Below are 16292 nucleotides of genomic sequence, written 5' to 3'. Positions count from 1 at the left end.
CAACGCCACCTGCAGATGAGACCCCTACCAGCAGTCCTCCCCTTCCTGCCTGTCGATGCTGGTTGGCATTTAAAAATGGGCGGAGTTCAAAACAAAGCTCAGCAGCTGGAGATGCTGACTAATGCCAACCTGTGGAGAGTCAGTGGAGCAGCGAAGCCCGGGTCGGCCACATCAAACAGGGATATGCCACAGGAAATCATCCTGAGAGGGACATTTCCCTCACCTCCGCACCTGTAGATGCACATGGAGAGACAATGCGTGTGCGTTGGTGTCACTGAGTGCTCGTGTGGATGGGAGGGTGCTGATACAATCTCAACATCTATTTGATTTGTATTAATGCCTGATATACAAAGTGCTGTTTAATCTGAATACAATTTTATGCAGGAAATCTTGCAAGACAACACACACTCTCAATTTCCATTTGAATGATACTGTACTACGTATCTACCAACATCACGCCGACTGTTTCCCTGGTGATAAGTGTGAGCTGTTACTTATTTTAACTGCAACTCCTCCTCCCCTTGACATGTTCATAGTTCAGGATTAACAATTAAATGCAGCTGATCTGAAAATAGTTGAACGCTTCACAACACTGCAGGCCTATCTGTATCTGTATCTGTATCTGTATCTGTATCTGTGTTTCTGTTTCTGTTATTCCTCGCTGAGTCATTTCTCACACCAGAAACCTGCAGAGCACCTGTCATTATCAAAGATCATCATCACAGTACGAACATGTTTCACTGTGCCTCACTGGTATGGTAAACACTGGGATGTGTTGGTGTACCTTTCCTCCCGAGAAACAAAACAGCAACCAAGTTACACTACATGACATGTGATAACCTGACGACTGAAAGTCACAAAACAAACAGGGAACTTAACATAAGTGTCACTCGGTGCTGTCGTGCTCTTCAATGTGTGAAAAACAACACCACTAAGAGTTTCTCACCCTTTAAATAATCAATCCAATCAAACTAAGCTAACTGTAGCCTACATCTTTTAAACAGGAAAATTAGGATGAACACTGAACGTGTCACAGTGTGTGTCAATCATGCTGACATCACCGTCTCTGTCTGTAAATAGTGTTGTTTTGGCAAAAGTCAATAAATTAGTTGAGTTTAATGAGTTATCGTGTCAACATGATAAAAGATGACAAAGTCTGAACCTGGAAAACACCGAGTGCACTGACCCCGCTGGTGTTTGAGTGTTTACTTTGCGGATTAATGAAATTTATTTACACAGGGCTCCTTATTTTTCCTAGATACATTGGTTTCCATAGATACTAGAGAGCAAACGTCACCACTTCTAAGTGGATAACAAGCGTAATGTGAGGACATTAAAACGTTGCCACACACATTAATGACATGACTAATAGAGAGACATGAAAACACAGAAGTGATCTAAAAAAAAGAGATGGATATAAATGTGCTCTGATGGTGTGTTTAAAATGACCAAACATGGCTATTTGTGACCTTTAGCCTACTCTCTGTAAATGATAAAGACTTTGTTCATTATCTCAAGGTCCATGACATAGTAGGCTCTTAAGATATTAAACAGATTAATAAAATATCATTTTAGCTTAAAGAGTAGGCCTATAGCCTCACAAATTTCAAGTCAGTTGTCAAAAGATCATTCCCATCGTGTCTGCTGCTTCAGGAAAATGTAGCCTATTCAAAAGTTTATCTGATGCTAAAAGAGGATGAACTATTACAAATCAAGTGGTTTGGCTTTTGTTTCAGACTTCAAAAACAAAAAAACAACAACAGTGAACTTATTTATTTTAAACGATTGGGGTTTTGCACGCTGCTGCTGCTGCTGCCTTCACGGCACATAGGATTTTCTGCTTTCGAGCGGGGGTAAAACCAGTTGTTGGGCTGTTTAGTTCACTTGCTTCCATTTATCTCGCTACACAGTGCCGATAGCGGAAAGTACATCTAAAAGCGTGGGGATATTTCGGCTAATTTGCCTAATTAAAAGTTAGGTTGTGGTGTAGCAAAAGGCTGAAAGCGGTCCGTTGTAGGCTACGATGCGGCCGTGAAGGCGGCGCCGTCCGGGAGTAAAGTCAGTCAGCCTGGTGACGCTCTCTCTCTCACTGTACAGGAGGACTGGAGATAAAAAGACCGACACTCCACCCACCGTGCAGTCGGCTGCCCCTCACTTATTACTCTGCTGCTGCTGCTGCCGGTGTGTGTAGCAGCCTATGTGTGCGTGTGTGTGTGTATCGCTGCTAACAGAGACGAAGCTGTACACACACATAGAGGACAACAACAAAAAGAGAGAAAAAAAGGGAAAAGCCTCAACAACAGGACCGAGCTTGTGTTAGTGACGCCGCCTGTCCCGTCGCGACTCGGTTCTCCTTCTCCTGTTGTTTTCGGGGGTAAAACTTTAGCTCTGTCAGCGTTTACCCGGGCGGCGGCGAGCAGCTCACCTCTGTCGGTAGGCTACCTCCAACACGGTGCAGGGTTTGTCAGCGTGGGCTTCTTTTAATCCGTTTTTTTTTTTTGGTGGGTAAAAGAAGAAAGAGAAAGAGAAAAGCCCCGGCGTCACCGTGGACCTCTGAGCTACACCTGGAGTGAGGGAAAAGTGGCAGCAGCCCACAGACAGGTGAGTGTGTGGCATGGTCCTCACTTTATAATGGCAGCAATTGTAAACAGCTTTTTTTCTACCTTTAAGTACAATTGTGTAGTTTAACATCTAATTTCTATAGCCTTTTTTATTTTTTTATTTTTTATTCTTTATATAAAACCCCAGACAAACAGCACTAGCCTATGTCTTTTTCCTGCACATGTTTTTTTTTTTATTTTTATACCCAGCAGTCTCTCATCTCATGTGCACCCACAGACACGGGACACGCCCATGATGTTTTATCCCATGAACGTTTTCCCTTTCTTTGTATGGACTGATTCAAACACACATCCTCAGTTCATTCATCCCTCCTCCCTCTCCCTCTCTCAGAATAATACATGCAATATACAACTGCATAATGAAAGTAAGTGAGTCTACAGAGGCTGATAGTTTCTCCATCTAGTCATATGTATACATGTGTTTGTTTTTTACTCATTTGCAGCCCTCTTGCCATTTACTTGCATAATTCATCATGACACCATTATTTTTCCCCCTCCTGTTCTCTGAGGAAGATGATTTCAATTTCGATGTTTTTATTGTGCATTAGCAGGGTAGTTTGTACACATCAGTGGCACATAACACCATCATCAGAGGGAGTTTAATGTGGTAGCTAAATCATCATAAAACTTTTGTTGTTTGCAAGGATCCATTTGGTCCGGTGTTTCTAACTGTTACATCCTTTTTGACTGTTTTAACACTTCCCCATCTGTTGCCGCTACACCTCCAACCAAGAACAGCTAACACTTGTTTGTTTTTGTTCTGAGCTCAAGTTGACAGATGACATTTATTTACATCCCTAAGGCATGTAAATAATTACTTTGAAAGAGATTAGAGCCTGTTTAGTCAGGGTTTCAATAGATGGATGACTCAGGATTAGTAAAGAATTTAAAGAGCGAGGCTGTTCGGTTTTTATAACTTTTTTTTTTTACATCTATAAAAGGATTGAAGGGCTTTGGAGAGCGATGTGCTGAATATTGTTGAAGTTCTTTTTTGGCTTGTGCAGCAGTTTTGCTCCTGTATGGTAAGAGGCTTGAGGGCAGACTGCATGGTGAAAATGTTATCGTGTCATGATGCTGTCTTTATAATACAGCACAGGAGAAAGTAAGCATTACCCTTGATTCCCTTGAACATGAATAAATGATAAGATAGTTGACATATTGAGGTTATCTGAAAAAAAAAATTGTGACATATAAGACTCAGATTTGCATGGATTAGAGAGGGAAATGGGTGAAGTGTTGAATTCAAAATATGGAAAACTATGCTGAAAAGAATAGGGGTTTGTTTGAAAAGTGCTTTTAAAGATCACCCTTGATTTATAAATGTTATTTTAAGAGAGGAAATGGGAGAGGAGTAAAAGCAGATGTAATGGGTTGGAACGGCGAGGGATGTGGTGTGCTTTAATTCACAGCAGTAATCCACTTCAGTTGGATAGTTTAACTTTCCTTTTGAGATTCAGCTTCATGTTGACGTGACTGCATCGAAGCATCTTTGCAGGTTTTTAAGATGCACGTCGTTCAGCTGCTTCTAACACATCTTAAAAGGTGTTCTCTTGGATTTAGGTTGAAGTAGTTGCTGTTTGAGACGAGTTTTTCTTTCGGTGCATTATCATGGTTGAAGAAGTAGCCATTAGGAGATGATAAGCTGTGGCCGCACGTGGTCAACAGCAATAACCTGTGGAATTTGAATCATGATTGATTGGTTTTATAGGGTTCAAAGTGCCAAGAGAAGCTTCCCTGCACTATACACCACCACCACTGCCACCACTGCCACCGCACCAGCCTGAACTGTTGACACGCAGGTCAGGTTGGATTCATGAATCCACGCTCCTGCTGCTGTACTGTAGCTCATCCATCTGCAGGTTTTGACGTGCTGTGGATTCTGAGATGCTTTTCCTCTCGCCACAGTTGTAAACGGTGGTTATCTGAGTCGACATGGCTCTTCTGTCAGTGTGAACCATTCTCCTTTGACCTTTTTTCCCCAAAACAACTCTAGAGAGGCTGAATGAAAATCCCAGCAGGTCAGCAGTCTGCCTGTCTGGTGCCAGCAATTATACCACAGTCAAAAGTCGCTACGATCAATTTCTTTTCCCCTACATTCTCATGTTTGACATGAACTTGCTGTCACTGGCCCAGTGGATAATTGCAGCAAAGAAGCAGGTTCATAGTTGTTCCTAATAAAGTGTGTGAATGTAGTTTAGCTGTGCTCCTAATTTAGACATGTAGGGTTGCACTGTGTAGACAGAGGCTGACCCTGTTTCCCTTTTGAGCTGAGAATTGATTCTGTGCCGCAGCCACTCTTTGCTTTGTCCTGCTTATCCAACAGTATTTATATGTTTGTGTCCTGTATCTTGAAATAGCTTTTTCTAAGAAGAGAAACCAGTACCAGTGCTCATCCTGCATCACATATATCCTGTAGGATGGTTTGCTCGCTCACTTCATATAGCCTACCAGAGGAGGAACACATCTGGATGATCAGTCAAACGGTTGCAGAATTATCCAGAGGGAGCGTGGGTCTGAGTTGTAAAAAAAGAAAAAAATGACCCGTTGTTGCTGGCTGCCCTGAAGCAATGAAGTCAAGTCCAGCACTCTCTGTCTTTTTCCTCCGTCTCCATCTCTCTCACACTATTCTCGCTGCACTCATCTTCTTTGCCTATCCCCCCAAGTAAGGATAATGAAGCTCCACAAAGAGCTCGCACACATCTGAAAGCATTGCTATTAATTTGCAGCACCCACAAGAAAAAAAAATCGGATGTCTTTGTGGTTTCACTCTGTGAAGATTAAGAAATAGCAAACATTTAAAAGGACATGATAATGAAATTTGGATTTAAAGATTTCATGAGTCTGAGAAAAAAAAAACATGGGTGCAAACTAAGCTGTGTTCATAAAAACCTTGGCTCAGAAGAGGACTATAATTTCCACTGTACTAGTGTACGTCATGCTGCTTCTTTACTGCGACCAATGTTTTCCATCTGCCAATACATTTCTCACCACCTTGGGAGAGTGTCAATAGCGCTGTAATGCCGCATATGCTCGTAACACCTAAAGTCGATTTGTTGTCGAGGAGTGGCAGCATGTGAGAGTTTGCAGTGAGACTTGGTATGGCTCTGTGATGTTTATAGATGCTGAAGTGTCATGGTAACATAGATGAATAAAATAGATTAGGTGATGTTGTGCATTCATATAAAGCGAGACCTTGCTTCATAAGGCTCTGAGAACAATCTTTACGCCGACTGAATATGATCTGAAATTGGTGAAATACACTGGTTTATCCGCAAAACCAAGAGACGTGTCGGGCTCTTTGTCTGCATGTGGTAATACACATCTAGTCAGCATCTTTCAGCTTTCAATCTATCAAAGAGCAGAATAGGCTGGGGGGTTGCTGAGCTGTAGATCCTTTGTCATCCAAGAAGGTTGCAGCCCTGCTGTTCCCAAATAAGTCCCCTCTGTGTCAAACACGCTTGATATTTGCAATGCATAGCAGATCCTGCAGATCCCTTTGAACAAGTTTACTCTGAGGCCAATGGGTTGTGACAAATTGTTGTCGAATGCAAGCCTGTAAGTGCTGCTTCACCTTACTTACAGTACGCAGGTACAAATTTCCATGGCCACTTGCTATTAATTTAACTCCCATAGGAGCGTTACAGGTTTTGATTCACTGTCTTTTGCTACTTTGCAATGTGAGCCCTCTTCAAAGCCCAGCGCTCAGACAAACTGGGAGGTGCACAGTTATTTTGTCAAAGCCGAGGTTCCCCTTTGAAAGAAGGCAACAATACCTCCTTGACTGAGTCGGCTTGTTTTTCTTTCATTCTTCTTAATCTTCCAACCATCTAAGGCCCACCACCACCACCACTCAGTTCAAACCTTGACTTATGAGGAAAAGGTACATTTAACACTAGAGTGAGTGAGCCTTTCTATACTTTTAATATCTTAGGTGCCTCACGTGTCTCTGGACTGTATCACCCTTTTAAATAAGAAGTGTTTAACATTATAATGTCAAGAAGGAGAGCAGTTTTTCAGGTTATTTCAACGTCCTCATGGTCATAGAGTTCATTTCAGATGTGCTGTGTTTGTATTTACTGCTGTTTTGCTGTTGGGAAAAACAGTTTTCCTGCGTTTGTGTCAATATAATAGAATCGAAGAAGCCAAAAGTTCATAAGGAGAAAACAGCGTTTCTCTATCTCTCTCTCAGAAAGCCAAGTTCGCCATGACAGCACCTGCTCGTCTGGCCCTGCCTCGCGGCCCAGACAGCAGTCACAGTAGAGGACAGAGCTTGGTGTAATGTCAACACACAGATGGTGGTGAAGAGCCCTCATGCAGACATACAGATGGCACCTTAATAAAATATACCAGTCCACCCACTTTTTCCTTTTTCCTCCAGGCCATGAAAAACATTCAGACCGAAGAGGCCTGAGTGAGCTGAGCCAATGGAGTAGTCCATTTGCACACAGTACAACAATGGTTCCCACCGTGTCTCTGCATGCCACGGATGTCTTTGTCAGCTGTTTGCTTTCCAGGCCACAGTATCAGCACTACAGTATCACCTATGATTGGGAACCGGCCCCAGAATACGGGCTCTCGACTCCAAAAGGCAGACAGACGGGCAGGTAGGCAGGTAGACCACGAGGGCTCCTGACATAACTCCCTCTGCTCTGACTTTCATGCGTCTTGAAGCAGGAGGATGATAGTAAATGGATTTAGCGGGCTCCCCACCAGGTTGAGTTACGGGAAAATACATTTCCAAATAGTTCTGCCAGGCAGCACTACAATCGTGTGCCATGAAATGTAAGGCACTTAGTTTTCATTACAGTCACGGGGTTTCACTCCTGCAACTTGGCTGCCCCAAAGAACTAATCATCTAAATGACCCCGAAAACCTGAATGCTGTCTGCTTCTGTGAAAACATGATGACACAGATTGGCTATAGAGAGTCAATGGTTCACAGCAATTGATTGTTACAGTGATTTTTGACAGGTTGCCCATGCTGCTGTTGACAAATCACGGCAAAAGCAGCTTGGAGAGCAAAGTCATTGTGAGTTTAGGGAACTGTATAACAAATTTAACTGGAGCCTTGGTTGAAAAGAAGTTTGAATAACTCTTAAAATTGATTGTGAAGTGCTGTGTCTGTTGCTTTTGATGTATAAAAATGAGGATTTTCATAGCTTTTTTCCATTTGATTCCCAAACGCATGGACCATTTTATGAGCAGTTAGGTGAATTAACAATTATGTGCTCGGGTAGATGGAACCGGCTTTTTAATGGAGGCTGCTGATATGCCAGGTGAGTTGGACACAGAAGCTTAAACCTTTAGTTCACTTTTCAATATTGGAGCTTTAATAATCAGCAAGAGGGAAGATCAAATCCAGATGAAAGGGAGGCTATAAAGCTGATTAAAAAGAAACCTCTTCATATAAAGCTTGACTATATGATCCAGATGTTGCTGGTAACAACACCAACACACACAAGTTGGTTTGATAAAAGAGGCAAATCTCTGTCTTTCTTCCTCCAAAAACCATCTTTATCCCTCTGCCTTGGCTTTCTACACATGCTTTAGAAACAGAAAACACTGCTTTTCACCTTTGCACTCTTGGTGTAACTTTTTGTTGCTTAACTTAGGATCACAAATCATAGCCTCCTTAGCTGCATTACAGTTTTATCCAGGTGAGCAGCGTGGTTTTATGGATGGCAGTATCAGTTGGTCCAGGGAGAAATATCTTGTACAAATACATAATGCATTGCCATAAAACATAGTACAGAACAGACATCCATTGTTCCAAGAGGATTGTTGACTTTTCTGATTTGGTGAGTTTAATCTATCATCACCAGCGGACCGACAATTTTACTTTTCTATTAAAGGTATAATATGTAGGGAATTACCCCCATCTAGCGGTGCTGCAGCATATCGGAACGTATTCTTGATTTTGCATTCATGTGAAATCGGGCAGACGTCAGACAGACAACAGACGCTGCATGTAACAGGATAAACAAGCGTCTATGTAAACAAGTGGTCCGCCAGCACGAGGCAAAACAATACAGGCGTGACGATATGTTGTCATGGTGATGTCGCATTGTTTACCTGACCCACGTTTTACCGTCTTTCTCTCGTCGAGTAAAATGACATCCGGTTGGTTTGCCGACGGCCGTCTGCCTGACTGCACCAGTGCCTCCGTCCTTCCTCACACTACACAGTGGTGACAGTTTTAACAGGCGCTACCTGGAAAACTTTCTCCCCGAGCCGACAGCTCCGGTGAGTTTCTATGGTTACCTGCGGTCACGCTGCCACTCAACGTAAAAAATGGCGATGCAACATGGCCGCCTCGGTTCGGTGCGTCGCCCACTTATGTATTTGTAACGACTTGTAACAACTCATTCTAAGGTACCAGAAAGCTTTCATTTGTATGCGGCTGTGACTCGACTTCAGTGAAATACGTATTTATGAAAGCAATATTTAATTTTTGCTAATAAAAAGCCAAATAAGTTACATACTGGGGCTTTAAAAATTAATCAGATTTCACTTCAGACATTCACAGTCCCCTGGCGATGTTAATATCTTTCTTGATCCCTTGAATATCACCGAAGCCATAGCTTTTAACTGTAATCTATGGATACTTATTGGCTCAGAGGTTTGTGTAGGGATCATGGACATTCAGCTCTGTCTTTCCCATACACGTCCTTCCTGTGGGATCCACCTCCTCTTCTCTCAATGCCTCCTCTCACTTTCCCTCCAGACAACCAAAATCACAGGCTGCTGCTGCTGCTGCTGCTGTTGTTGTTGTTGTTGTTGTTCCTGTTGAGATGAGAAAGCGTGGTGCAAATATACATTGAACAGACAAGAGCTGGCGTCATCCTGTCTTTTAAAAGTGCTAATTATTCAAACCCACACAGCATCAGCTGCTTAAACACTGGCATGGTGGATCAGAGGTTAGAGCGCTGTCACCTCACAGCAGGAAGCTTTGAACCCCACAAAGGGCAAAGCATTTACAGTGCTTGAAACGCGTAAGTCAGTAATGACCAATCCCCCTTCACCCACAAGGCTCCATAAAGCTCCTAATATGGCTTTATTGTTTTCTGTAGCCACATTTCTTTGCCAAGTTCTGTCCCCGCAGCCACATTCCAGCTTATACGTCTGCATCAAACCAAATATACTCCTCCAACAAACTGCATTTTCTCTGAAACCCTCAGCCGCTGAAGGTGGCTGCACACTGCGAGATGAATCCCACTCCTTTTTACAATTACTTTCATCTCCAGATGAAAAATGAGAGTGATATCTCCAAATGTCACTTGACCCACTTAAACCTCTTGTTGTTTCATCCACATTGAAATGACTTGGTGGATTTCCTTCTCAGTCGTTTAATTTTGTTTTGCTCCGATAATGGGAATGAATGACAGTCGTGGCAGTTCTTCTTCCTGCTGTCAATTTTCTAATTTGAAGATGCTGATGGATTGTGATTAGATTAATTTTTCTCTGGATTATTTCTGACCCATATTTGGTTTTTTTTCTCAGATTGATGGGCTGTCAGTCTGATGAGCAGGGAGATGGGAAGTGTCAGATTGTCTGGATGTTTCTCGAACCCTCCCCGCTCCCCCAGCTCTTACTAATTCTGTTTATTTTGTCGCCGTTGGTCAGTCTGCATAGTATCTCTCCTCACAGTAATTCTTGGTCTGCAGCTGGCGTTGATCTTACAGCAGCACTGCTCACTATCTGGCATTGCACAGCCTTGTATTGTGCCTTTTTTTTTAAATCTATGGTTTAATGGTCGATTAAACATATGATTTTTGTAAGATGCTGCAATGAGTGCTCGGCGTAGTTGGCCACAAGAAGATCTCAAGTGCTCCATCAAGCTGTCCACTCCCTTAGGTCATCTGTTAACTACTTATATCAACATGGTGCCTTTTCTTTAGCCTTTTTTTCCATAGAGAATAGTTGCACAAGATTATTGTTATCTTAATTGGTTTTGTCAGTTTCAGCAATTATGACCGTAATTAAAGGGACATTATGACATAATCATCGTCTCATTATCGTGAACATGACCCATTAACACCTGACAGTCCTTATGTGAGCCTTTCTGCAACACCCCTCTATTCTCATTTGTTGGGACAGAGCGTTCTGGCAGCAGCAGCTCTCAACAAGTATGTGTTGAATGCTTTTTTTCTCCCCACTTTTACACCTTGCTGTCATCAGCGCTGAGAGCTGGAGATGAGAAACTTCAACATTGATTCATGTTTCTGAATATTCATTGTGCCTCAGGGCTTTAATGCCTATAGATGAGGCTGCTTTCAGTTTTATGATAGGTCGAAGGAATATTATTCTGAAAATGCACTAAGCTGACTTCAAAGAAACCAACTCCGGCAAAGGACCAGCAGAGGTGTCGCCTCTCATTCCCCCTCTTCTTGTCAGGAGCTGCAGTGTTCGCCTTGGTAGCGCAATGGTTAAACTGCATACCGCGTAACCACAAACGTCCACAGTTTGACTTCCAGCCAACAGAGCAGTGTTGCAGTGCCCCTGTCTCTCCCTCTTTCGTTCTCCCACATTTACTGTATAAATGTAAATGATGTAAAAAGCTGTCTACTTGGCAGGAAAGAAGAAATGTTGCAAGCTGCAGCATAAAATTGAAGTTCTTAATGCTAACCAGCTATAGCCACACATCCTGCACCATCAATTTCCATAGGGACTCGTTGCAGCCTTCAATCTGCCCTGAAGATGTAGCACCGCTCAAGAGAGCGTATTGAAAATCACGGCCAAAACTCTTGTCAGTCGCCTGCACCCACTCTGGGCAAGAAACAATGTTCAGCTGCAGAGAAAACTTGTAATGAAAAGTTCATTTATAAAGACACCACATCACAGCTTTGCACTTGGCCAGTGTATTTGCTACATCTGCACAAAAGATAAACGATGAATGTCTTAATCACCTTGATTATCTGCCAGTGGCATCTCATTCAACATGTATGAAGTAAACACTTTAAAAAGATTAATTATACACATTCATGTAGTGAAAGCAGGTAGCCATTTGTAGTTGAGTATAGAAATGCACAGATAAGGGGGGGGGGGGGGGGACAACTAGAATTGAGTGAAGACCTTGAATGATTTTCCTGACATCAACTTTTCCTAACACCAATGCAAACTGCTTGTTAGTCAGGATGCACTTTATTCTGCTTTGTCAGTGCTTACTAACTTGCCTTGTGCTTGCATGTCATTAACTAATCATTACTGCTCCCTTGATCGTTCAATATCCTGTGAAAGCAGCCCGCTAATTGTAACACCTCCCTTTTTATAGGTGCATGGTCACCCTTGGTGGCCCTAACAAAGTGAAATCAATGGATGGGACTGATTCTTTCTATCATAGATCAGTCATTTGTCTGCTGAAGCTATCATAATGCCCAGTTAATTTGAACACCAGATTCCCACATAGATGCATAAAACTAAGTACTTTACTTAGCTGGAAAATTAAATATCATGCAGGTTGTGGATTTTATGGTGTTGGTCAGTTCCACTCTCGCCATGTGGATCTTGGTCTGAATAGGGAAGCTGATGTTTTCTGCAGTATCGCAAATCACCTTTCTTGTGTGTGTGTGTGTGTGTGTGTGTGTGTGTGTGTGTGTGTGTGTGTGTGTGTGTGTGTGTGTGTGTGTGTGTGTGTGTGTGTGTGTGTGTGTGTGTGTGTGTGTGTGTGTGTGTGTGTGTGTGTGTGTGTGTGTGTGTGTGTGTGTGTGTTAGCTGTCACTGACGGCCACAGCAGCTGACAGGGCAATTTTCAAATGGTTTGTGGTGGGACTTATTGTCAGACTCAGAGCGAGCGGGAGCTGTGGGCATCAATCCTCTGTCTACCACACACACACACACACCACACTGCTCATGGGAGTGATATATATTGGGCTATGGTCAGGATCATGATAATAATTTATGTTGACCTGATAATATTTATGGCAGGCATTTAAGATAACTGTATGGAAACATGCCAACATTGTTATAGCTGGGAAATGTAGAGGCTTCCAATATGAAGCGGGCATGAACAGCTCACAGTGCTAATCGAAAGAAATCTATTGAATACGTTAGATCCAAGATTATGGTTATTATGATTGTGATCCCATAAGTTGCATTGTGATTTTCACATCATGAAATCATCATGAAGTAACATGAAATAGTTATATGTTCCGACAGCAATCACTTACATAGAGTGTTTGGTCTGAAACACGGGTCTGTCAGTCACTCTGCTCTGCTGTAAGCCGAGGAGAAAACTTTCCTTGTATCCTACAACCTTTATCCAATGAGGAGAGAGAACGGCATAAAGGGGCGGTCCTCTCTGTGTGTGCAGCCAAGGGATGCGCGTGAATGTGGTGACATAGGAACGAGGGCGGGGACTGCTAACTCCATCGGCTGACAAGAAGTTAGCCAAAACGACCGGATCGCTTACTTCTGCTTTAACTCTTTACAAATACACAAATTAAAGAATAAACAAGCTGTGGAAACTTTAAAAACTGGGTAACACTTTATAATAAGTAAGTACACACTATTAAGCATTAGTTAAGTATTAATAAATACTGATTTCTTCATTTATAACGCATGAATACCCATTAGTATGTAGTATAGTGCTTATCAATGATGAGTAATTACCTGGGTTTATAAACTATAATTATTTAATGCTTAATACTGTGTACTTATTATTAAGTGTTATCAAAAACATCATCATATCTGCATCATATCTTTATTTTCTTCAAAATGGAGAAGAAAGTGGGAGAGAAAACTTATTCTTTCAGTTTAGCTTAGCAAAGGGGGAAGCGCTGGTGCCTGGAAAAAAAAAACATGCACATCAAGCATGTGTTCCCACAAAGTTAATCCTGCGATGTTCTTCCCCCGTCTTGTTTATGATGCTGTTGACTTTATGCGTGCACACTCGTTTGACGTCGGAGGAATCATTAATGTTCAAAGATTTGAAGTTTGTTTCGAAAAAAACAACAACCTACAGGCTACGGCCTGATGGCTTGTGGCCTCATATCGAGCAGCTGAATTGATGTTTTAGACTTGAAATCCTCCGCTCATCATCCCCATGATTATTGATGGGGGTGTTATTGAAGTCTGTTGGCTCAGGATGATGGATAGAGCTTGTTTGGCTGATTATTGTTTTCATCATACAGGTGAAAGGAACCAAATGAAACAGTTGCTTTGAGAGCCTCAGAAGTAATTTAGACAGTGTATGAGCTTATTGACGAGGTGGACGCAGGCTTATTATCTCAGCTTTTCTTATAGCGTTTGCCACATGGCTGTTTATGAAATGCATGGTTACTTAGGATTTCACAGTCTGTTCTTTATAACAGAGTTGACTGTACGCATTATTGTGCATACCTTACAATTGACCTCTCGGGCGCTGGGCTGGCACTCCTGCAGAGATTATGTTATTATTTGGATTACACTGTACACTGCATTATGGAGGAGCAGAGGCCAAAAGTAATATCATGGTTTTATTAATTTATGATACAGTGGAAAAGAAAGAAAATGAACAGCAAAGGAAAACTTTTTGGGAGCTTCATGCTGAGCTTGCCTCTGTTTTATTGCATGCTCTCTGTAGTCTAACTTGTTTTAATAGAGCCCAGGCCTCCTCTTTTTGTTTGATCAGCTCTGCTTTATGTATGAGCTCGATTTAACCCAATCAGTTTTGGGACAGTAGTTTTCCTTTCACTTCACCTGAAGCTGAAGTCACTATTGTATTGTACAGTACACATACTCACACATTATGCAGCCTGTGCCTGGCCGGTTGAGAGCACGTCTCTCTAGATTTTTAGTTTCCCAGGAAACTCAACCAGCTTTGTCTCATGGCAAGAGGAATTAAAGAAAGCAGCGTGAGGCTTAGCACAGATTTGCTGAACTGGTAACTACAGTGGCTGCAATGCGGCCTCGTGACATCATTTATACATTAAATTACTCTTTGCACTTGAAGTCATTAATTTTCCCCTCATGGATTTTACATTTCCTGCATTGTTTCAATGACAAAACAATGTAATGATTGAATCAATGGACAGTTTATGTAAAACTTGCACATCTACTGATCTAAAACTTGGAGTCTGCTGCTGCAGGTCTGTCCTACAGAGAACAGGAAGTCACAGGATTTACTTCACAGAAAGCAGCAACAATGGTTTGTTTAGATTAAATGGTAGAATGAGATAGTTTGAGCTTTTACGAACCAAAGTTCTGCTTGTGCGATGATGTGTCTTTTCATGACGCAATCTTATTAAATGTTGCCAAGTCTCTCCATAGTGAGAGCTCTGGACTGCTCCCATATAATGACTCTCACTGCATGCCATAATGGCTTTTATCACCCTTGTGTCACTAATCAATTCCCTTCCCTTACAGGCATCTTGTGATGCCACATGGTTTCGATGGTGCTTTGGTAGTTGGTATCCATAGCACATCTCAATAAGCAGTTCAGATCATTCAAACATGGCACAGGGTCATGCATATCAACTGGAGGCCAAATTTCAGAAGACTACATATTTCCATATTGCATCGCAGGTTTATAAGAGACTAAGACTTACAAAGGTGTTTGCATCTAATTTTGGTCCTTACTATTACTACTTCTGATCACTGAGTCAAGGAAAATTCTACTTTGTAATACATATTTACCACTTATTACAGTATGCACTGCAGGCCAAAATGGTCTGTTAAAGTGACTTTTGGTCCTACGTATGCGCATCACCTGTTTTTTTTTCTCATTTTGGAGTCACTCACTATTGACATACAGAAACATCACTTAACCCTTTGTGACGCATCACTTCAGTCACAGCTGTTGTTTCAAGTCATTAATTATATGTGATCATGAGCAGATCGCACTATAACACAGTCCGATACAAGAACAGTATACGCCCCACAGCGTTCAAACAAATCACGGGTTTGTTTATAAGAGAATATAACAATTATCTTCCTGACAGAGTTTGTGACTGAACATTATAAGCTTCACAGCGTTAGTCCATTGAATGGGATTTCATGATATTGAGCAGGTGGTGCTGTCATTTTTTCCCCATTCTCTGTAGATTTCAGTGGTTAAGTAACAATGATTCATCGTTTTTTTTTTTTTTTTTTTTGGGGGGGGGGGGGGGTTTGGGTGAACTATTCCTTTAAGGATCTCTCTCAGCGGTGGGGTTGGCCCTCGGTCCCACAGTGCTCTCCTGCTTGGCCTCTCCCTCAGTTCCCTGGTCAGAAGAAGACACTGCTTTCTGCCGAGGGGAAACTGCTGAAGCATTTCCTCCCCTGCAGACTGTTTTCCCTCGTCGTGCCTTTGATTGGAGGAAATGAGGCAGCAGAAAACGAGATGACAGCAGCCATTTTGGGGAGTTTGTTTTTTCTTTTCTTATTATTTTTATACACCCCCCTTTAAAACTTTTTCTTCATATCGATCAAAAGTTCAGGCAACTTGTGACGGACAGAAATGTTAGGAAGGTGGATTCTCCCCGCGGAGAGAGAAGCTTTGATCACTTGTTGATTTCACCTGGTTAATCTGTTTCAGTTATAAAGGGGCAGTCCGTCTGACAGGTGAAGCTGTCAGCTTGTGTAAAAAGCTCGACACAGTGGGAATTCATTTATTATAAAACCTGGTGTGCAACTAAGCATGAGTAAGGTTTTTTTTTGTGTGGCTGAGCTATAATGTGTGTAACACAGTGAGTCACAGCTCACACTTCTTTATGGT

At 42.1% G+C, this 16292-nt stretch overlaps 1 protein-coding gene across 2 annotated transcripts in view; it reads left to right on the top strand.

The window, feature by feature from the left end:
* The first annotated feature begins 2093 nt into the window (after positions 1-2093).
* Positions 2094-16292, top strand: part of gdpd5b (glycerophosphodiester phosphodiesterase domain containing 5b) — a 52069-nt gene continuing 37870 nt past the window's right edge. Inside the window, exon 1 of one of the 2 annotated variants that reach the window (XM_083984869.1) lies at positions 2094-2601. The gene's annotated coding sequence lies outside the window, so the exon portion shown is untranslated. The remainder of the gene's footprint in view (positions 2602-16292) is intronic. The other variant, XR_014595846.1, reaches the window with a different exon arrangement.

Source organism: Trachurus trachurus, assembly GCF_905171665.1.
Source record: "Trachurus trachurus genome assembly, chromosome: 13".
In the NCBI taxonomy this organism is placed as follows: Eukaryota; Metazoa; Chordata; class Actinopteri; order Carangiformes; family Carangidae; genus Trachurus; species Trachurus trachurus.
This window is presented reverse-complemented; position numbering and strand designations above follow the sequence as displayed.